The sequence below is a fragment of the Mobula hypostoma genome, chromosome 11, assembly GCF_963921235.1.
Source record: "Mobula hypostoma chromosome 11, sMobHyp1.1, whole genome shotgun sequence".
NCBI classification, from domain to species: domain Eukaryota; kingdom Metazoa; phylum Chordata; class Chondrichthyes; order Myliobatiformes; family Myliobatidae; genus Mobula; species Mobula hypostoma.
This window is the reverse complement of record NC_086107.1, coordinates 14,349,811-14,374,628: the sequence shown is the minus strand read 5'-3', so window position 1 is coordinate 14,374,628 and position 24,818 is coordinate 14,349,811. Positions and strand designations below refer to the sequence as shown.

At 41.9% G+C, this 24,818-nt stretch overlaps 1 long non-coding RNA gene across 2 annotated transcripts in view; it reads right to left on the bottom strand.

The window, feature by feature from the left end:
* LOC134354231 (uncharacterized) overlaps positions 1-24,818 on the bottom strand; it is a 298,502-nt gene that overhangs the window by 106,897 nt on the left and 166,787 nt on the right. The gene's annotated exons all lie outside the window — the stretch shown is intronic.

The following is a 24,818-nucleotide window of genomic DNA, read 5'->3' as shown; positions in this document are numbered from 1 at the left end:
TGCAGTCTCCCTGCTTCCTGAACATTATATGCCCCTCCACCTATCTTTGTATCATCTGCAAACTTGGTCACAAAGCCATCAATTCTATCATGCAAATCATTGATATATAACGTAATAAAGAATCGGTCCCAACACCAACCGCCGTGGAACACAACTTGTCACTGGCAGCCACCTCTTCCTAGAGATGCTGCCTGGCCTGCTGCATTCACCAGCTACTTTGATGTGTGTTGCTTGAAATTCCAGCATCTGCAGATTTCCTCATGTTTGCAGAAAAAACACCCTTTATTCCCACTCTTTGTCTGCTGCCAATCAATCAATCCTCTATCCGTGCTAGTATTTTTCCTGCAGCCTCATGTCAAACTCCTTGGATCATTGAGATTTCTTCTGGAGGAGATATGATGGTACAAAAATGATGGATTGCACCTGAACCCGAGGAGGCCCAATATTCTCGTAGATAGGTTTGCTAGAGCTGATGGGGAGGGTTTAAGCTAATTTGGCAGGTGTGAGAACTGGAGTGAAGGGACTCAGGGTATATCGGATGCTAAAACAGCAAAGATAGCGTGCAGTAAGACTGTTGGGAAGGGCAGGCAGATGATAGGACAAAATTATAGCCAGCAGGATAAGTATCAGTACATTAGGGATGCAGAACAAAAAGGGTAGCAAATACAGTCCTCAAAGTGTTATATCTCAATGCACGGAGTATAAAAAATAAAATGGATGATCTTGTTGCACTACTACAGATTGCCAGGTATGATGTTGTGGCCATCACTGAATCATGGTGAAGTTTGGCTGTTGTTGGAATCTGAATGTCCAAGGTTACACGTTGTATCGGCGGGATAGGAAGATAGGCAGAGGGGGTGGCGTGGCCCCACAAGGATGTTACACCTTCCTCTATCTACCCTAAGTATTTGTCTCCTTTTTAACTAACAGAGTCACTCTGCCTACCTGCCTGTCCTTTCGATACAATGTGTATCCTTGGATGTTAAACTTCCAACTACGAGCTTCTTTCAGCCACAACTCATTGGTGCTCAAAATCCATGTGCTCATGAGGAGGACGCACAAACACCTTACGAGAGGGCGCTGGAAATGAACCTCCAACTCCAAGATGTAATAGCAGTGCCGTGCACTGTCTGGAGTAATAGATAGAGGAGGCTGGGGTGGCTCCATCTATAACCCCAATCACTGAACTATGGATATTCACATTCCAATTCGTAGCGATACCCCTTTCATTTTGCCACTCCAGTTTTGTCCTACGTCCAGGACAAGATGATGGCTAACACATCAGTGATAAGATAGCATCAGAAATACAATAGAAGTTATGAAAAACTATGTATAAACAGAAAAACCTGACATACAGCCAATGTGAAAAACAAGATAAACTGCAAATAAAAGTTACTGTGAGCATGAGTTGTAATGAGTGCTTGAAAGCAAGTCTGTAGATTATAGAATAACGTCATAGAACATAGAACATAGAAATCTACAGCACATTCCAGGTCCAGGCCGACCATGTAACCTACTATAGAAACTGCCTAGAAGTTCCCTACCGTATAGTCCTCTATGTTTCTAAGCTCCATGTACCTATTTAAGAGTCTCTTAAACCACTCTATCGTTTCCGCCTCCACCACCATTGCTGGCTGTGCATTCCATGCACCCACCACTCTCTGTGTGAAAACTTACCCCTAACATCCCCTCTGTACCTACTTCCATCACCTTAAAACTATGTCCCCTAGTGTTAGTCATTTCAGCTCTGGGAAAAAGCCTGTGGCTATCCACACAATCAATACCTCTCATCATCTTATACACCTCTATCAAGTCACCTCTCATCCTCTGTCGCTTCAAGGAGAAAAGGCCAAGTTCACTCAACCTATTCTCATAAGGCGCATTCTCCAATCCAGGCAGCATCCTTGTAAATCTCCTATGCACTCTTTCTATAGTATCCACATCCTTCCTGTGCTGAGGTGACCAGAAATGGACACGGTACTCTAAGTTGGGGTCTCAACATTACCTCACGGCTCATGAATTCAATCCCATTGTTGATGCAGGCCAACACTTCAGAGTAGTGATGAGTTAAGTAACCCACGCTGGTTCAGGAGTCTGATGATTAAAGGGTAATCAACTGTTCCTGAACCTGTGGTATGGGATAAAAGACCTCTGCGTTTCCTGCTCAATGGTAGTAGCGAGAAGAGGGCATAGCAATATTCTAGATATCAGCCAGTGCACAAAATAATTGTTGGTGTGTCTATGTAATAAGAGATAAACTCATCCAGGTGAGCTCCAAACACAGAACACAGTGCCCATAGTGGGAACAAACTTTTCAGCCCACCACGTCTGGCCAACCGTCATGCCAGTTCAAACCAATCCAATCTGCCTGCACATTGTCCGTAACTCTCTATCCGCTGCCAGTTCATATTCCTGTCTAAGCATAGTGAGCCTTCTTAGCCCCCGTGCAGGGCGCAAGTGAGAGTGTCACACACAAAATGCTAAAGGAGAAAATCATAAACATGAGAGATTTACCAGATCAACACGCACAACATGCTAGAGGAACTCAGCAGGCCAGGCAGCATCTATGTAAAAGAGTAAACAGCCGACATTTCGAGCCGAGACCCTTCACCATGATGATGAAAGTGAGAGTGTTCTTTATTTGGAATTGGCATTGAGTTATTCTTGTCACATGCGCCTTGATACAGTGAGTATCTTTCTTGCATACTGTTCATACACATCAGATCATTACACAGTGCAGTGAGCTAGAATAAGGAAAAACAAGAACAATGCAAAATTAAGTATAATATCTACAGAAAAAGTGCAGGTAAACAATAAAGTGCAAGATTATAATGAGGTAGATTGTGAGGCCAAATGTCTAATTTATCGCACTATGGAGCTACACTCAGTGGTCACTTTATTAGGTACACCTGTGCACCAGGTCTTTAATGCAAATATCTAATCAGCCAATCATGTGGCAACAACTCAATTTATAAAAGATTGGTCAAGAGGTTCAATTGTTGTTCAGACCAAACATCAGAACGGGGAAGAAATGTGTCTTTGACCATGGATTGATTGTTGGTGCCAGACAGGGTGGTTTGAGTATCTCAGAAACTGCTGATCTCCTGGGTTTTCGCACATGACCTGTTAATGGGAGAGGTCAGAGGAGAATGGTCAGGTTAGTTTAAGCTGACGGGAAGGCAACAGTAACTCAAATACCCTTGTGTTACATCAGTGGCGTGCGGAAGAGCATCTCTGAACACAAAACACATTGAACCTTGAAGTGGATGGGCGACAGCAGCAGAAGACCACAGCAGGTTCCAGTCCTGTAGCTAAGTGTATACACACAGAGTGTATATAACAATTTTATAACAATGAGGTATTTTATCTCAGTTGAGCAAACCTGTGTTGAGTGGACTTTGGTGAGAGCACATCCTCTGCTGGGAAATAGCCTATTCTCTGGGATGCCTTGTATGCAACTACTTCCCTCTTTGAATACCTTCTCCCAATGCACCCAAGCTGCATGGTACATGTCTTTTGCAAGCGGCGGATGTAGAACTGAATGCAGATGGTTAGGCTTCTAGCCAGTAGACCCACTATGCAAGTGGAAGGTGTCTCCATGGGGCCAGCAGCCACGGATGCAGGCAGAGTGACAATCCCTGAAGCCAGTTAGGCAGTGTTCCTCTTCCTGCATGTGGGGTGTGAAATATGATGGGCACTTCCCAAATAACTGGTGGCCAGGTGTGGATGTTGATATTATTGGAACGGTGAATAACAATGTTTCTTTATTTCATGGGAGCATGATGAGAGTCTGTGGAACAGAGGGAACCATTTCTGATCCTGATTATGTGACCTAGGAACTCTCTGCAGCCCATATGCGTGAAGTCCTCTACATGGTGAACCAACGACTATGTTGGCTCTCGGTCTTTTGCTTAAAAAGATTAGTAGCGGTCAAGGCCAAAGGCCTTTACACACTTTCTTTCGCATGTCATGGTTTTACTTCTCTGGGGATCATGTATGCATGCTGTGGTATTCAGATACATGCAGTCGAATTGAATGGTGTGAATTCGTGGAATGATGTTTTAGATGTTTTTGGAAGAAATTATTTTAACTTCATACAGGCAAACAGTATGGAAGTAGACCTGTTGGGCCACCGTGTTAAGTGTGAAACAACGTGAACTGAACTCTAACATTTTGTCCCTTTCAGTTACCTTCTCATATACTTTTCAGTGACAGAAGGGATGTAGATGTACAGCAAAAATTGTCACCCTTCCACCATCAGGTTCCTGAACCATCAGTGTGAATAACTTCACTCACCTCAACTCTGAACTGATTCCACAATCTATGGACTCACTTTCAAGGTCTCTATAACACATATTTTCAATATTATTTTCTAAATAATAATAATAATTATTATTATTACTATTATTATTATTTATATTGAATAGCTTGTCTTCTTTTGCATATTGTTGGTTTGTCAGCCTTTTTGTGTAGTTTTTCTTCGATTCGATTGTATTCACTGTGAATGCCTGCAAGAAAATCAATTTCAGAGTAGTATATGTTGATGTACATGTACTTTGAAAATAAAATTCCTTTGAACTTGGTCCTTTTGCATTTGTACACAAAGCTAATCCTCTGACATTTCTCAAGAGCTGTGTGTAAATAATTGGCCTTATCAGTGTTTTCTCCATCCTAAAACCTGGCAATCCTAAATGTTGTCAAGTGACATAATCAAAGGACATTATTATGTAAACTGCATGGCTGGACTATTACCATATTCTTTGAAACATATTATAAGGTAGAATGTATCTCAGAGAGTGATCGGTTGTATTTATTCTGTTTGTTATCTGATTTTACCCAGAATTCAAATTGACGACCACAAGTTGCTTTTTACTAACCAGTTTTTGACTACCAGGCAATTAATTTACCCTTTTGATATTAATCAAAACTGAGACTTGAATCTGGACTCAGATTGTATTCAAAAACAATAAGATTACAACTCAAAGACTGACCTAAAACATTCTTGATTGTAAGCAATCATGAAGAACTATTCCAACATTTCTTTCCACAGTTAGCTTGAATCGCAGCACGGCATCGCGTGGCACAATAGCATGTTTATTAAAACTGCAGCTTGTGTTAATTATAGAATATTGCCACTACAAAGAAAATTCAATTAGAGCAGCAACAAGAATGGTCATGTTCGTCATAAATAGAGAGGAAAGTCTAAGAAAGGTGCATTGTCAAATAAAGTGGCAATCAGAACTTGGAATTGTTGGAAGATAGAAGCATTCGCAACTATGTTTACATTGATAGATAGATAGATATTTTATTGATTCCAAAGGAAATTACAGTGGCATAGTAGCATTACAAGTGCATAGATATAAATTTTAGAAGAGAAGTAGGAAGAATAACAAATAGGTTTAGTTAGAGATTCCCAGTCACTGGCACACTACGGACTTTTCTGTTGACCCTCTGCATCACAGATCTTCAGTCGTAGAACACTACAGCATAGAAACAGGCCCTTTGGCCCATCCAGTGCATGCTGAACTGTTATTCTGCCTCGTCTCATCTACCTGCAGCTGGGCCATAGCCCTCCCTACACTTCCCATCCATGTACCTATCCAAATTTCCCCTAAATGTTGATATAGAAGCCGTATGCACCACTTCAGCTCATTCTACACTCCCACCAATTGAACAACAAGATGTAATCAGATTGACCACCCTGACTCAATGCAAGTACATGATGTAATTGAATAAACTGGATAGAACAAAGAGAAAGAAGCCAATAGTTCTGGTACTAATAAGGTTTCTTAGATTGAACACCAAGTGACCCAGAAACAGACGTTGAACTTCACAACAGTGTCTGTTTGTCACCCCTCTCACTGTGGAAGGAGTGATATCTTTCTCTCCCTTGTTACTTAGAGAGAGAGAATGAGGGATAGATAGTGGTTTTTAGTGTTTTTGATGGTCTGCAGACCATAGTTCCTCTTTGGGCTTAGGTGGTGGAAGTGCTGGTGCGTTCTGATAGAATAAATGGGGGTACGGTTGATGCCTCTTGCTGCTACTTGTGCATGACCGGGGGGGCAGCAGGCTTTGGGGTTCATAAGTTTTTTTTCTGTCATTCATTCTTTGAGGTTTTTCTTCTGTTTCCATGATGTCTGTGGAGAGTAAGAATTTCAGGCTGTATATTGTATACATTCTCTGATATTAAGTGGAACCATTGAAGAAGAGCAAAAGAGTTATTGCCCCTACTTTGGCTAATATTGATCCTGATGCAAATATCACTAAAATATTAATAGGTGACCTCAGGTGGAATTGATTTTCTGAAATAGATTGAAGCACACATGTACCAGTATATCAACTGCTCACTGCTAAGAAATGGGAAGACAGATTTCCCTGTGAGATTATCTGCTCATTATCAAGTTTTTAATTATGAGTGCTGACTGGACATATGTGTTACCATGCCTCCTACATTATAGGATAATCTATTTCTATCAGAAAATTGGATAAGAGACTACAGATGCTGGAATCTAGAGCAACACAAAGTGCAGAAGGAAATGTATTGGATCAGCCAGCATCTATGGAGGGAAACGGGCAGTCGATGTTTTGGGTCAAGGCCCTTTAACAGTCCAGTCCAACTGTCCAAATGGTTGGCTTGGCTGCTTCAAAGACTTTTCAGTTTTGTTAGTGATCAGCTTTTGACAGAGCAAGATTTGGCCCATTGCCACATGTTTTCATAGCATAATTTCACTCTCCGTCATGATGGGATTAACAAATTTCTATTGTGCAGCCCAACACCGGATTTTTCGTGGAGCCACCTGACATTATTATTGGTGTGCTGAAGGACTGCTGAGCAAATGGGGAGAGGGATTTCCTGGGGCATTTCAGAGGACTTTACACCTAATAAACTGCCTTCTGAAGTTCAGTCAACGTAGGAAAATTAAAGATAAAGAAAAGGTTAGCTTTATTTGTCACATGTACATTGAAGCATTCAATAAAATTTGTCCTTTTCATCAACAACCAATACAGTCCAAGGATGTGTTGGCGGTAGCCCACAAGCTTCACCATGCTTCTAGACCAACGTCACATGCCCAGGATTTACTAACCTTGACCCATACGTATTTGGAATGTGAGAGGAAACTGGAGCACCCAGAGGAAATCCACCCGGTCGCGGAGAGGGTGTACAAACTTAAATTTGCACAATGTAAGAGCTCACAAACAGCAACATAACCTTCTTCTTCATATGCCATCACGATACACACTTGGGCGATCTTGGCTCTCCACATCAAACAGTCCCTCACAGTGTCAATGATATCTCGCACATTTAGATTTGTTAGTTCTTTCACAGTGTCCATATATTTTCTTCTTTGCCTTCCTCTTCCGCGTTTCCCAGGCATACGGTCTTGTAATGTAAGGCATTCTATTTCTCCCTTTCTGATGACATGGCCCAGGAAATTAAGTTTCCACTCATTTAATATCCTCATTAAAGACCTTTTTGTATGGGCACGTTGGAGTACTGTCTCATTAGTTACCCTATCTCTAAATGATATTTTCAGCATTCTTCTAAGAAACCACATTTCTATTGCTTCTAAGTTTCTTTGGAGTTCTGGTGTTATAGTCCATGTTTCGGAAGCATACAGCAAGATTGACCAGCTGTAACATTTTAGTAGCCTTAGCCTTGTGGTCATAGAAATATGTTTGTTGGTAAAAATGGGTTCTTGTGGTCATAGAAATATGTTTGTTGGTAAAAATGGGTTTCATTTTTTGGAAGTTTCGTTTTGACAATGGCAATTCTTCTTTTTGTTTCTACTTTACTTCTAGCATCTTGTGATATAAAGCTACCAAGGTAACTAAAGCTGATCTTTTGTTCAATCTCATTGTTACCAATGTACAATTGGCAGTTGGGAGTATCCTGCTGTTTTGATATTACCATACATTTGGTTTTTTTACAGTTGATAGTTAGTCCAAAATCTGCACTCGTTTGTACTACGTTGTCTAGGAGGTCTTGTAGGTCTTCTGCAGCACTTGCTATTCAGGTGGTATCATCTGCATATCTTATATTGTTGATGTTAACACCTCCAATTTTTATCCCATCTAGGTCTTCTATTTCTCTGAGAATCATTTAATTATAGATATTAAATAATTCCGGTGAGGCAACGCATCCCTGTCGAACTCCTCTTTGAATTTTAGTCCAACTGCTTATATTTTCGTCAAATTTTACAGCTGCCGTTTGATTCCAATATAAATTTTGACGCAGTTGTTGGTCCCTTCCATCAATGTTTAGTTTAGTGAGAATTTGAAATAATTTTTCATGTTACACTTTGTTGAATGCTTTAGTGAAATCAATAAAACATAAAAAGACATCATTTTGATATTCAATTTCCCTTACTGAAAGTATTTGTAGTATGAAAATTGCGTTCCTATTTCCTCTATCCTCAATAAACCCATATTGCAGTTTAGAAGTTTCTGTCCTTAACTTGTTTTTAATTCGACTCAGAACAATTCTCAACAAAATCTTTATTATGTGACTCATAAGACTGATCGTTCTATAATTTTCACAGTCAATAGTTACAGGAATTTTTAGCAGAATTATAAATATTGATTTCAAGAGATCATCAGGCAATACACCAGACTCATATATGCTATTAAACAGTTCAAAAAGAGTATTTATGCCCAGATCTTCTAGGGCTTGTATCATTTCCACTGAAATTTCATCAGGTCCATTGGCTTTACCATGTTTCATGCTTTTCATTGCTTTAGTTATTTCTTCTTTGGTAATAGTTGGGCCAGAATTAGGGTGTTTACTATCTGGGGGTTCCCCTCTATTATCTTCAAAAAGCTGCTCTGTATATTGAATCCATCTCTCACATACTTTATCTGGATCTGTTAGTCTGGATCCGTCTGCTGACCTTATGAACCTGTAGAGGAGGTTTTCTTAATTGCAGTAATTTCCTTAATTTTCTTGTGCATTTCTTTGCTGTTGTTAATATGGCCTTCTACTTCACTACATTTTTGATCCAGCCATTCTTCCTTTGCAATATTGTACAATTGTCTGGTCTGTCTGTCTAGCTCTCTGTATTGTACTTCATTATTCTTCACTAACCTTCTTTGTTCCATCAGATCTAGAATTTCTTGGGTTATCCACCCCTTGTTGGTGTGTTGGATTTCTTCTACTGGGATTATCTCCTCTGCTGATTGCTGTATATTTAAATCTGTCCCAAATAGGTGTTGTTTCATTTTCGTTGAGGTGTTCTTCTACAGCTGTTTTGAATTGTTGCTTAAGTATGTGATCATTTTTAAGTTCTTCCAACATATACAGGTTTTCCCCGCCATCCAAAGGTAGAGCGTTCCTATGAAACGGTTTGTAAGCTGGAATGTTGTAAAGCGAAGAAGCAGTTACCATTTATTTATATGGGAGAAATCTGTGAGCCTTCGCAGACCCAAAAAATAACCTACCAAATCATGCCAAATAACACATAAAACCTAAAATAACTGTAACATACAGTAAAAGCAGGAAAGATATGATAAATACACAGCCTATATAAAGTAGAAATACTTTTTTACACACTGATGGTGGTGTGTTAGGCTGAGTCTTCGGAGGTTGGGGTGGTGCAGTGGTCTGGGTCCCCAACCTCCAGGCCATCGACCAATACCGATCCACGAAGAATGCAGTGGTAGCCGGGACGCACCCAGCACATCTTTAAGAAAAAAGCTGAAATAAACAAGCTAATTAATTAAGTGCCGCCTGGCACATAGATGTCGGTCCAGATAAGAGGCAATTCAATTGGCAATCGGTCATCTTCTTCTATGTTGCCTGCCTCGATGTCGAAGGTTGAGGTTCGTCATCTGCTGTGGCTGATGTGGAAGGCTTGAAAAATGACAGTATGCTTGACTGCTTAGCCTCACGCATTTTTCTATCATATAATTCTTTGTAAGCCCTCAGACCATCCTGCAAATATGCCCTAAACCGACATACCCTTTCAAAATTAAAATTGTGCTTTTCTGCAATCATTGTTGTTAATTGCAGCAAAAATCTCACGCAGTTGCTTCACATTCAGGTCCTGGACGATTTCACTTTCAGTCCGTTCACTACTGCATTCGGTTTCGATTGTAATCCTTTCCTCTTCCAATTGCGTCAGCTCTTCATCTATCAGTTCCTGGTCATGGGATGCCAAAACTTCTTCAACATCATCTTTGTCAGCTTCCACAAGCCCAACTCACTTTGTCCTTACTTCGTTCACCACGATCGAAACGCTTAATCATGTTTAGCTTTACGCTAAGTGCAACACCCTTATGAGCTCTTTTAGGCTTTCCCGATACTTTAGAACTCATCTTGCAAACGGCTGCTCAAAATAAATCGACATAAAGCACAGATGCTCACAGGCATGTGTTTAAGCAATGCCGGCTAGAATGCAGTTCCGGGGGAGGAGCTTGGCTGCTTGGGGCATGCGCTGCCTTTTTTCGTAACAGTGAAAACCCTTTCTGTTAGCGAAAACAGGTACTAATGTAGGTCTTTCGTAACAGCGAGGTGTCGTAAAGCGAACGTTGGAAAAGCTGGGGACACCTGTACTTCTTTCTCTGTTTTCCACGTTTCAGTTTCTTTAATTTTGTTTTGATGGTAACCATTACTGGATGGTGACTTGAACCACAGTCTGCTCCTGGGTAGGCTTTAGAATATATTATTTCTAAAACATTCATTGATGGTAATGAAATCTATTTGATTCCTTGTTCTATCTCCAAGGCTAATCCAAGTACACAGTCTATGTGGATAGTTTTTATACCAAGTATTGGTGATCATTTGGTTGTTTCTGACACACCAATCAGTAAACCTTTCTCCATTTTCATTTTTCTCCCCTAACCCAAAAGGTCCTGTGATGTTATCAACCCTTTCCTGTCCAACTTTGGAGTCCCAAGACTAGTTTTATCTCCTGAGATTTACATTGCTCATAAGCACTGTCGAGCACATAAACACATAAAACTTGTTGATATCCTCTTCATCCGCATCATTTGTTGGTGCATAGGCTTGGATTATGCTAATGTTAAAAGGGTTACCCCTTAATTTAACTCAAAGCAGCCAGTCGGATATCACCCAAAGTCCCATAAGACATTTTGATACTTGTTTGTTTAAAATAATTCCAACTCTATACATATGCTGTTGACCTCCAGAATACATTATCAGAGGACTATTCTTAGTGAATTTGCCACTCTTGGCCCATTTAATTTCTGGCAGGCCTAAAATATTAACTTCCAACCTTTTCTTTTCATTTGATGTGTTGTCCAGCTTTCCTTTCTGGTAAAGTGTACGGATGTTCCATGATGCTACTCTTAGCCTTTCCCTATTTCTTACAGTCTCTGGATGACAGTCTGCTGTCACCTGCAGCACATGACTACCCCTACCGAGCGAGGTGTTGTTCTGTTGATTAGAATCAACCCCATTCATGCTGTTGTCTGGTTTCCTTCTTTTGTTTCTTTCCATGATTGACGAGGCAAAAATTTCAACAGTTGTTTGCCATTGCCTCCTGTTGCCACAGTGCTCATCTATCTAGAATATTTGACCTCTACTGGTGTCCCCAGTTGGGAATCATACACTAGACGCCGCCCAACCTCTGCTGTTGTTGTACAAAGACAATCCTCCACCAAAGTCTGGAATCCATCTCCCTGCTGCCGGAGACTTCAGTGCTTTTCGGTGACACCACCACCATTGGTCTGGTTATTTTTCTGGCGCCAAACACTCACCATAGACAGAGCTCCTTCAGTGAGACAGGGTGCACCCGGACCTAAGTCTTACGTGAAGGCGAAGTTGTCTTGGGTGATAGAAGCTATATAATCGCTATTGGCATTTCCTGATATTTAGTCAGGACCAAACCACCCCATACACCCAGCAACATAATAATAATGGAATAATCAGTTTTGTAGTGTTTGTTGGAGGATCAAAACTGACCAGGGCAGCAGTTAAAATAACAACTCAGGGAGTCATTCCAACAACAGTTCCATGTTAAAACATTTACACGATTACATGCAGAGTAGCTTGTCTTTATTTAATTAGCTGTTAAATTGGTACAGCCATTGAAAAATGACTGCACAGATTAAAGCCTTAGGCAGCTTCTTATTTCAACAAAACTTTTGTTCCCGGTGCATATGGTACCCCTTAGTTTTTAGTTCACATGATATTAAACTGAACTCATCTCTGGAACCAATATAATAAATCTAATCATTGACTTAGAACCTCAGTGCTTAACCAGACACTAAATCACTGTAATCAGACTCTTGAATAGATCTTTCACATGCAAGAAGATGAACTCTCAGACTCTTTATCTCCCAATCTACCTCATTGTGGTCCTTGCACTTTATTTGTCTACCTGCACTGCACTGTCTTTGTAACAACCTGTTCCAATTCCATTGAAATAAAGTGAAAGATTTCAAGTTTTCTACTATGTGCTTAATTTGTAAGACATTGTTATACAATTTGAATAAGTATTTAAGTGGGTTGAACAGGTGGGAGCTTATGCATTGCCTCAGATGCTGCAAGTTCCTATATTTGTGGAACTTGGGTGTTGCTCATTCTGATTGAATTTTAGCCTAGGTTCAATGGCGATGGGAATCCTGTTCAAGATCATCCGATTGTATAACTTTGCTAAGATGCAGTTCAAGCTGACACCGCGGTAGTTACCTGTCTTTGTGAGGGATCCAGACTTGGGGATGAGGATAATGGGAACATCGAGCTCTATAACAACCTACCGATGCTCACCACTAAAATCGAGGCGAGAAGACTGGAACTAGCGGGGCACTGTCTACGCCACCCCGAGCTACCTGCCAGCCTAGTCATCATATGGGAGCCCAAGCACAGGAGGATGAACCCTGGGCGCCCTCCCAAGACTACGGTCAACACACTCCTAGAAGACAGTGGCACGGCTAATGTAGATGAACTGAACACACTGATGAGGGGGAGGGAGAAGTGGAGAGTCCGTCATCGTGCCCGATGCCGGCCCCTTAGGCCTGAGTCGACGTAGTAGTAGTGGTGTTGCTCATGCATCAGAAGTAAAATAAAATGGTAAGTTCACTTATCTTAGGCTCAGACTTAGACTTTGGAGTAAAGGGTGATGAGAGGTGGCATGATAGAGGTGTATAAGATGATAAGAGGCATAGGTAGAGTGGAGAGCCAATATGTTTTTCCCCAGGCTGGAAATGACTAATACGAGAGGACATTCTTTTAAGGTGATTGGAGATGGGGGGGTGGTTTCAGAGGTAGGTTGATGCATGGAACACACTTCTAGGAATGGTGGTAGAGGCAGGTTCATTAAGGACATTTAAGAGACTCACGTGGATGAAAGAAAAATGGAGGTCTATGTGGGAGGGAAAGGCCAGATTGATCTTGGAGTGGTTAAAAGGTTGACACAACATTGTGGGCTGAAGGGCCTGTAGTGTGCTGAACTGTTCTATGTTCTTCTTTCCTGTGAGACCCTGATTTCCTTAAATTGCTATTCTTCCATAACATCAAGTTAGTTCAAGCACCACTCAAAAGCCTTGATGATATACTTTAGGGTGCTATTTCAGAGCAGTCCTGACACCATTCAGACATGACTTTAAAATAAGGCCTCGTTTGCCCTCTTAAGTGACTATAACATTGTGAAGAAGAGAATTCCCACATTTCCTAGGATGCCTGATGAGTCTACACCAGCTTTCTGTGCAATCTCATTCCTCCCCACTGATTTCCCTATAACATATTCTCCATCTACTCTACCATCCGCACTACGCCGGGAGCAACTTACAGGGGACAACTCACCTGCCAGCATGAATATGTTTCCTCCGAGAGGACCACAACCTTATCATGGTTTGGAAGCTTGCATGCCTCAGTGACCTGGAGAGCTATTTCAGCTGGATCAGGGCATTATGTTTTGGCCCTTGCGAGGGTCGCCCATGCCAAACATGTCGAAGGGTAGAGGCAGAGGGTAAGAGTGGTCCACTGGTCCCTTCAGGTTTGGGGGTTCAGCTCAGAGCTAACAACCTTGACTGGTCAAACAAAATTGTTACGGGAACAACAATGAACAATCTTTCTACTTCAGAGTGTGATGGTGTTCCTGAATCTCCACCGAGGACTTGCATGACTGTTGGTAGTGAAAACCAAGAGCAATCTACCAACGTGATGAAGGAAACCCTGAACACCGGCAGAGATGAGGACCTTCATTGCTGCCCTAAACACCAGCAGCGTAACAGGCAGTAATAAATAACTGCATGCAGCCCCCTCACTGGGCTCGTATGGAAACTTGGCTTGTTAGTAGGCCCTGTTAAAAGCCATGGGACTCAGCGGTGTCCATAAACAATCTAAGTCTAGGGACAGTATGATTTGGGGTTCAACCAAACAGGAACTTTGTGATGTTTCAATTAAGGAAACCTCGATTTGAGCGAATGCTACATAAATACTGCCTTTACACAATTGTCGGTGGCAAGAATTAACAAATCGTACACTGTATAAAATTATATAGCACATTTGCAAATTTCAGCTTTATCAAACAATTAGAAAAAGAAAAAAATAAAAGGGCCAATTACAGTTAACCCAGTCCAACATACACATAAAGTTGGATCTCATACTGGAGTTGTCTTTTACTCATGCACTAGACCCACTGTCTGCGTGAAAGCACACACCACATCCTGAAAACGTCGCTCGAAATCCATCTCCAACAAACAGGCACTCTCTCGGGAGTATTGGCCTTACCACCCTGCAGCCACTCATCTGTGCAAAGAATATTGTGCAACAGGGACGCTTCTTCTCACGGCATCCTCGGCCATCTTCCCTCCTGTCCTCTCCGCAGCTCACGCCAAAAAGACCACGAACCCCACTAGTGTCCGTCACAAATCTCTCCGCCCATCCCCCTCTAGAACCTTCTCCCAAGTCCATCACCCTGATTGGCTGACACAACATTCCAAAGTTGAACACCATGGTCCCTTATTTTTCCTGAAATACGAACATGCTATCAGCAGGACATACTGCTTCTACTGAAAACTACTAAATGAAGTACCCTAGCAACACACACAAGATGCTGGAGGAACTCAGCAGGCCAGGCAGTATCAATGGGAAGAAAAATACAGTCATCGTTTCGGGCCAAAACACTTCAGCAGGACTGGAGATTTTTTTGCATGCAGATCTTTGGGATGCGGGAAGAAACTGGAGCATTCATAGGAAATCCATGTAGTCACAAGGAGAATAAGCAAGCTATAGAGTATAGCTCAATGTATGGGGGGAGGGGGAATGAGGGATGTCAGAGAAATGTTTTTACATAGAGGGTGATGGGTTTGTGAAATGCCGAGCCAAGTGTGGTGGCAGAGACAGATACCTTAGGGCATTCAAGAAGCTCTTAGATAGGCACATGGATGATAGAAAATAAGAGGAGAAAAGGTTAGATTGACCTTAGAGTAGTTTAAAAACTTGGCATTGCATTATGGGCCAAAGGGCCTGTACTCTGCTGTACTGTTCTATGTTCTATATTCTACATACAGTTAGTGTCTGCTATCAGGAATCAGGTCAGGATCCTGGAGGTTTACAACAGCAGCTCAAAAGCAAGTGAACAGTAACATTCCCGGAAAACATAGATACCTGTACACTCTAACTTGCTGTTTGCTCTGTGGAAGTCTCCTGCCATGTACAACATTGACTCTCCCATCGTAAACACTTCATTGGTCAAAAGGTTCAAGTTTTTTTAAATTGTATTTATAGTCATAAAGTACTACTGCACAGAAACAGGCCCTTTGGCCCATCAAGTCAACACTAACCGAGTCTTCTGTCGAGTCTCATGTACCTGCACCCGAACCACATCCCTCCATGCTCCTCTCATCTACGTACTTATTCAAAATTCTCTGAAATATTACTATCGAATCCACATCTACCACTTCCACTGGCAGCTTCTTCCACAGTCACACCACCCTCTCAGTGAAGAAGTTTTCCTTTAGATCCCCTTAAGTATTTCACCTTTAGCCCTAAATCATTCTCCTCTCACCCAACCTGAGGAGAAAAAGCCTGCATACATTCACTCTATCCATATTCTGCATAATTTTATAATTTCCCCTGCGGTCCAGTGAATAAAGTCCTAACCTTTTCAACCTTTCCCTACAACTCAGGTCTTCAAGTCCTGGCAACATCCTTGTAAAATTTCTCAGCTCTTTTTCAAGCTTATTGATATCTTTCCTGTAGGTAGGAGATCAGAACGACACACAATACTCTAAATTTGGCTTCAACAATGTCTCATACAATTTCAAATTAGCAATTCAGCTCCTGCACTCGATGCCCTGATTTATAAAGACCAATGTGTTAAAAGCTCTCTTTACTCCGCTACTTACCTTACTTACGTCTTAATTTACACTAAACTGCTATTTGATTTTACTGGCCACGCTGTTTAATTAACAGAGTTAATCCAGCATTTGAACCTTAGGTTACAGATGGTACCCTTCACAAAAGTGGATACTACAAAGAATATTTTCTGTTATGTTTTGACGGGGATTTGTTTGACATGCTGTAGGCGGAGATTTTGCCTCTTTTGATATTCGTTCTTCAAAGAGGTTTTGATCAATACTAAGGTGTTGTGTAACTGGTTCTGAATTCAAATTTGCTTTTTATGTACTTTATGGGGCTTTAGGTCCTAATTATTGTAAAAAAAATATGATCATTATAAACACAAGAGATTCTGCAGATGCTGGAAATCCAAAGCAACAGATACAAATGCTGGAGGAACACACATCAAAGTTGCTGATGAACGCAGCAGGCCAGGCAGCATCTGTAGGAAGAGGTGCAGTCGACGTTTTAGGCCGAGACCCTTCGTCAGGACTAACTGAAGGAAGAGTGAGTAAGGGATTTGAAAGTTGGAGGGGGAGGGGGAGATCCAAAATGATAGGAGAAGACAGGAGGGGGAGGGATGGAGCCAAGAGCTGGACAGGTGATAGGCAAAAGGGGATACGAGAGGATCATGGGACAGGAGGTCCGGGAAGAAAGACAAGGGGCGGGGGGGGACCCAGAGGATGGGCAAGAGGTATATTCAGAGGGACAGAGGGAGAAAAAGGAGAGTGAGAGAAAGAATGTGTGCATAAAAATAAGTAACAGATGGGTTACGAGGGGGAGGTGGGGCCTTAGCGGAAGTTAGAGAAGTCGATGTTCATGCCATCAGGTTGGAGGCTACCCAGACCTGACGAAGGGTCTCGGCCTGAAACATCGACTGTACCTCTTCCTATAGATGCTGCCTGGCCTGCTGCGTTCACCAGCAACTTTGATGTGTGTTGCCAGAATATAAGGTGTTGTTCCTCCAACCTGAGTGTGGCTTCATCTTTACAGTAGAGGAGGCCGTGGATAGACATGTCAGAATGGGAATGGGATGTGGAATTAAAATGTGTGGCCACTGGGAGATCCTGCTTTCTCTGGCGGACGGAGCGTAGGTGTTCAGCGAAACAATCTCCCAGTCTGTGTCGGGTCTCGCCAATATATAAAAGGCCACATTGGGAGCACCGTACGCAGTATATCACCCCAGCCGACTCACAGGTGAAGTGTTGCCTCACCTGGAAGGACTGTTTGGGGCCCTGAATGGTGGTAAGGGAGGAAGTGTAAGGGCATGAATTCCTGTTGTTTGCGTTCAAATGCTGGAGGAACTCAGTTGGTCTGGCTGCATCTATGGAACTGAATAAACAGCCAACGTTTCAGGCTGAGACCCTTCTTTAGAACTGGAAAGGAAGGGTGCAGATGAGAGAATAAAAAAGTAGGTGGGGGCAGTGGAATTAACTTAGATTGGCACTTAAATGATTAATATAGTATTCTCAAATCTAAGGATGGTTCTCTGGTACATCACAAGAAGGTGACTAGCTTTGAAAGACCCACATCACAGTGCACATTGTTATCAATGCTTAATGGTCACATTTTAGTCTACTCTTTAGGAGTCTGTGGATTTAATTCAATTCTAGTGAATTGAGAAGTTAAGCAAGACAAACCGGATTGATAAGCATGGTCTTCTAGAATGAAATCAAACCAACTGCCCTCTCAGTGAAAGCACTGATTGCATTTTTGAAGTTGTAATTATATTACAGACACAAGAGATTCTGCAGATGCTAGAAATCTTGAGCAATACACACACAAAATACAAGAGGAACTTAGTAGGTCAGGCTGCATCTATGTAGTGGAATAAGCTATCTACGCTTTGGGCCAAGTCTCTTCATCAGGACTCATGAAGGACTTTGGCCCGAAATGTTGACTGTTATTCCCCTCCATAGATGCTGCCTGACTTGTTTAGTTCCTCCAGCATTTTGTGTGTGGTGTTTGCATTGTTTTGGAAAACATTTATTCCTCTACCAGAAACACTGAACCAGTCATTTAATCTTCATTTCAATGATCTTTATGCAAGCTTGTTGCGTTCAAAATAATTACCATGTTTCCTGTGTGACAGCAATGACTATGAAATATTTCATTTATTGTAAATAGTTTGAGATCATAATTGATGCCATATGCAAAAGAATGAAGATGTCCATTTGTAAGGTACTTTGCATAATATCTGGATATCCCAAATTGTTGTTAGCTAATAAGGTATTTCATGATGCATAGACATGTTGCCTGAGCATCAGCAGTCCATGGGGCTGTACAGTAGTATAGCCTTACACACCTGAAGAAGAAGGATGCTTATGTGAGAATGCTGTTCTTGGACTACAGTCCAGCATTCAACACCATAATTCCCTCCAGGCTTCAGAAGAAACTCAGAGACCTCAGCCTTCATCCTGCCTTGAGCAGCTGGATCCTGGACTTCCTGTCAGGTCACCAGCAGCTGGTAAGAGTGGGCTCCCTCACCTCTGCCCCTCTGACCGTCAACACAGGAGTCCCTCAGGTCTGTGTCCTAAACCCCCTCCTTTACTCTCCGTATAGCCATGACTCTGTTGCCACCCACAGCATTAATCTGCAGATTAAACTTGCTAACCATACTGCATTGATTGGACTTATTTCAAATAATGAGGCAGCCTACAGAGAAGAAGTCATCACCCTGACACAGTGGTGTCAGGAAAACAGCCTCTCCCTCAATGTTGCAAAAAGCAAAGGAGCTGGTTGTGGACTACAGGAGGAACGTAGACAGGCTGACCCCCATTGACATCAATGGATCTGGGATTGAGAGGGTGAACAGCTTTAAGTTCCTCAGCATCCACACATCACCGAGGATCTCACGTGGTCTGTACATACCAGCTGTGTAGTAAAAAATGCACAACAGCACCTCTTTCACCTCAGACCAGTTGAATAAGTTTGGTATGGGCTCCCAACTCCTAAGAACTTTTGACAGGGGCACAACTGAGAGCATCATTACTGGCTGCATCACTGCCTGGTATGGGAACTGTACTTCCCTCAATCCCAGGACTCTGCAGAGAGTGGTGTGGACAGCCCAGCTCATCTGTAGATGTGATCTTCCCACTATTCAGGGCATTTTCAGAGACAGGTGTGTAAAAAGGGCCCAAAGGATCTTTGGGGACCCAAGTCATATCAACCACAAACTGTTCCAGCTGCTACCATCCGGGAAATGGTATCACAGCATAAAGGCCAGGATAGCTCCAGAACAGCTTCTTCCACCAAGTCATCAGACTGATTAATTCATGCTGATACAATTGTTATTCTATGCTACATTGACTGCCCTGTTTTTACTCCTCATGTATGTGAAGGATGTAAGAAATAAAGTCAATTCAATTCAATATAGTGCCAATGACCCAGGTTCACTTCCACCATTGTCTGTAAGGAGTTTGTATGTTCTCCTCGTGATCGCGTGGGTTTCCTCCAACATCTGAAGATGTACGGGTAATAGGATAATTGGTCACATGGCTGTAATTGCAGTTCACTAAATATTTTTTTTTTGATTTTTGTGCCTTCTTCTGTAAACTCTAGAGTCTGTCGAGCATAAAAGTACCAGGAGATCAACAGTTTCTGAGATACTCAAACCACCCCATCTGGCACCAACTATCATTCCATGGTCAAAGTCTGAACAACAACTGAATCTCTTGACCATGTCTGCATGTTTTTATGCATTGAGTTGCTGCAACATGACTGGCTGATTAAATATTTGCATTAACGAACAGGTGTACAGTTGTACCTTATGATCACTGAGTGTATACAATAGGCTATTGTTACACTCAGGCTAAAGCAGCAGAGCCTTCTATATCTGTGCCTCCACCACCTAAAACGAGGGGAAGCGCATGAGAACATCCCTACCTACAACCCATACAACATCATGACATGTGACTAGGCTCAGTACCATTGGGGAGGAGGTACGGCAACCTGATGACTCATACTCAATGATTCAAGAGCAACTTCTTCTACTCCGCCATCAGATTTCTGAATGGTCCATGAACCTCTGAACAGTAACTCATTATTTGTCTTTTGCATTATTTATATATTTTTGTAACTTACACTAATTTTATAACTTACACTGTACTGCTGCTGTATTATAACAGATTTCATGACGTAGGTTAGTGATAATAATTCCCATCTGTGTTCTGACTCTCAAAATATATGTTGTTTTTTCCTTCCATTCTTTCTCTCACGTTCAGCAGTGCAGTCATCTTGTTGCAACCTTATCATCCCAGCAGCTCTCGGAGGTAGATAAAAACAGCCACTAATCCTAGTCATGTGCATATCCAATGAATGAATAATTCCATGTCGATGAACATATTAAGCACGTCTACAAGGAGATTTGCCACAAGAAAGCAGCATCCATCATCAAGGGCCCCGCTCATCCAGGCCATGATCTCTTCTCACTGCTGTCATCGGGAAGGAGGTACTGGAGCCTTAGGTCCCACTCCACCAGGTTCAGGAATAATTATTACCCTTCAACCATCAGGCTCATGAGCCAGCGTGGATAACATCACTTACCTCAACTCTGAAATGATTCCTCTTTCAAGGACTCTACATCTCATGTTCTCTGTGTTATTTGTTTATCTATTCTATTTGCACATTGCCTGTTTGTCCATCTTTCTGTGTAGCTTTTCACTGATTCTGTCGTATTTCTTTGTTCTACGGTGAATGTCTGCAAGAAGATGAATTTCAAGCTGACATATATGCACTTTGATAATAAATTTTCTTTGAACTTTTGAACTTTGATATCTGCAGTTAAAAATGAAAAAAATTCCAAGCTTCAGAAATTACAGTGAAAAGAATTCCAGGCTCTTCACTCCCTCATGTGAAGACACTGGCTAACCATACACCTCATTTCAAGATATCATGAATGCAAAATCAGCAAAATGGAAACTACATTGCTGCCAGCTCTCCCGCTGATGTACACCAGTGGAGACTCAGTGTGAAGGATGTGAAGAAATTCAACATTCACGGGGAATCTCAAAGAATATGTTTTAAATATACATAGTTGCCTTGAATTTGCTTACTGAAAGTGTCCAACGAAGTCCTGTAAAATGAATCACCTCCTCTGAAGCTAATGTTAGAACAATCCCATTTAAAAGTGTTTGCTTATAATGTTCCAACTTTTGTCACATGAGTGGCAACGGTGCTATTGGTTTTAAGAAATGTAACAGCTTTGAAGGTGAGGGGTTAAATTCAAAGGAGATGTGTATGACAAGGATTTTATATAGAGAGAGGCGAGTGCCTGGAATTACCCTGCCAAGGAAGGAAATAGAGACAACTAGAATAGAGACATTTAAGAAGCTCTCAGAAAGGCACATGAATGTGCAGAGAATGGAGGGGTATTGACAATGTGGAGGGAAAAGAGATTAGATTAGTTACAGATATAATTACTAATATAATTAAGTTGGTATAACATCACGGGCCAAAGTGTCTGTTCTAAGCTCTACTGTTTTATGTTCTATGTTCTAAAGCAAACATTCAAGTATAATAATGCTTTCACTATTTCCAGAAAGAATGACTTAAGTTTAGATTTCTAAACTGGCCCTTAATGCTTTTTTTATTGTATGATACATTGGGACCCAATAGGGCGATTCTATTTACAAAAACAAACTAATTAGCTTTCTACAAACTGTAAAAAGGACAAAAGAACAGCTGATTGTACTTTCATAAACAATAATACAGGAAACTTGGATAAAAGCTTCCAGTCTTTGTGTGTTCTTCTTGAAAGGTTGCACTCTTGAAACATGAATGCATGAAAAGCAGAATCTAAACCCGAGTCATAATTTAATACTGTAAGGTTATTTTTGCTAGCTTACAGGTGAGGAAGGATCCATCCGATTTGTAAACTTGAGCCAAGAAATTTTTGGGTGCTGTTATGGTGTGTCAGGGAACCACCAGCAGCCACTTTGATCACGGTTGTTCTGGTTAAACCTTAGATTGTTCCACAGTGTTGGGTAAAAAAAATTCCTCATAATCCATTCTCAGACCTCATATTCTGTCTTGGTAGCCTCCAAACTGGATGGCATGAGTATCGATTTTTAGACTCATAGAAAAGTACAACACAGGAACACGTCCTTCAGCCCACCTAGTCCATGCCGAACCATTTAACTTGCCTACTCCCATCAACCTTCACCGAGACCATACCCCTCCATACCCCTTCTATCCATGTACCTATCCAAACTTCTCTTAAACGTTGAAATCGAGCTCACATGCACCACTTGCGGTAGTAGCTCATTCCACACTCTCACGGCCCTCTGAGTGAAGAAGTTTCCCCTCATATTCCCCTTAATCTTTTCACCTTTCATCCTTAACCTATAACCTCTGCTTGTGGTCCCACCCAATCTCAGTGGAAAAATCCTGGTTGCATTTACCCTACCTATACTCCTCATAACTTTGTACACCACTATCAAATTTCTCAATATTCTACGTACCAAGGAATTATGTCATAACCTATTCAATAACTCAGGTCCTCCAGACCGGGCAACATTCTTGTAAATTTTCTCTGTACACTTTCAAACTTATTTACATCTTTCCTATAGGTAGATGAACAGCATTGCACACAATACTACAGATTAGGCCTCACCAATGTCTTATACAAATTCAAAATAATATCCCATCTCCTGTACTCAGTAACTTGATTTATGAATGCTAATGTGCCAAAAGCTTTCTTTACAACCCTATCTAGCTGCAACACCACTTTCAATGAATCATGGACCTGTATTCCCAGAACCCTTTGTTCTACCACACTGCTTACTGCCCTACTGTTCACTGTGTAAGATCTACCCTGGTTGGTCCTACCGAAATGCAACACTTAAGCATGTCTGCACTAAATTCCATCTGCCATGTTTCAGCCCATTTTTCCAGCTGATCTAGATCCTGCTGCAAACCGTGATAGCCTTCCTCACTGTCTGCTAAACCTCCAATCTTGGTGTCATCCGCAAATTTGCTGATCCAGTTAATCAGGTTACCCTCTAGATCATTGATATAGATGACAAACACCAATGGACCCAGCACTGATCCCTGCGGCACTCCACTAGTTACAGGCTTCCAGTGAAAGAGGCAACCATCTACTACTATTCTCTGGCTTCTCCCATAGAGCCAATGTCTAATCCAATTTACTACCTCATCTTGAATGCCACGAGTCTGAACTTTCTTGACCAACCTCCTTTGCGGGACCTTCCCTTTCCTTCACTATTCTGCTTTCTGACCTATAAGACCATAAGACATGGGAGAAAAATTAGGGCATTTGTGGACATTTGTGTGACTTGTTGCATCACCGTCTGGTAAGGAGGAACCACTGCACTGGTTCAGAAAAAAGCTGCAGAGGGTTGTAAGGGAGTTGTAAACTCAACCAGCTCCATTACGTTCACTAGCCTCCCCTCCCATGCTCCAAATTTGTCTGCAGGTCAGAAGAGATGTCCTGAACCTGAGCACTGACAGACAACACAGCCTTTGGGACTCTTGTTCCTTTGACAGAGAATTGTGCTTATTCCTCTGACTATACTATTCCAATTGCAACTGCATTTTTCTTCCCTTGCCCCTCTTCAATGGCTCCCTGAACCACAGTGCCACAGCTTGGTTACTCATCCCCCTTACAGTCCCTCACAGGGAGCAACAATCTTTCAGACCCGTTGGTCCCATTTTAATTCCACTTCCCATTCCCATTCCGGCATGTCAGTCCGTGGCTTCCCCTACTTTTGCAATGAGGCCACACTCAGGTTGGAGGAGCAACACCGTATATTCCGTCTGGGTAGCCTATAACCTGATGGCATGAGCATTGATTTCTCAGACTTCTGGTAATGATACTCTTCCCCCTCACCATTCCCCCATTCCCATTTCCCTCTCTCAACTTATCTCCTTACCTACCCATCACCCACTTCTGGTGCTCGTCCCCCTTTTCTTTCTTCCTTGGCCTTCTGTCCTCTCCTACCAGATTCCCGGTTCTCCAGCTCTGTATCTCTTACACCAATCAACTTCCCAGCTCTTTACTTCACCCCCACTTCCCAATTTCACCTATCACCTTGTATTTCTTCCTCCTCTCCTGCCACCTTCTAACTCCTCAATTTTCTCCCCAGCCCTGATGAAGGGTCTCAGCCTGAAATGTTGACTGTACTCTTTTCCATAGATGTTGCCTAGACTGCTGAGTTCCTCTAGCATTTTGTGTGTGTTGCTTACACCTATTGGACAAGCTCAAGGGCTGAGGCTCTTCTAGAGCTAGATTGAAGTAAGTTATTAAGGTCATTATTCAATTGCAGGTGTTGGAGACTCTGGGTTCAAAATGAGCATTCAGATCTTCCCCACTTTTGCATTGCAATGTAATTTTTAACTTTTATTGAGATATTGCACGGAATAGGCTCTTCTGGCCCTTCGAGGCACAATGCTCAGTAATCTCTTGATTCAATCCTAGTCTAATCATGGGACAATTTACAATGAATAATTAACCTGCCAACCGGTACATCATTGGACTGTGGGAAGAAACTGGAGC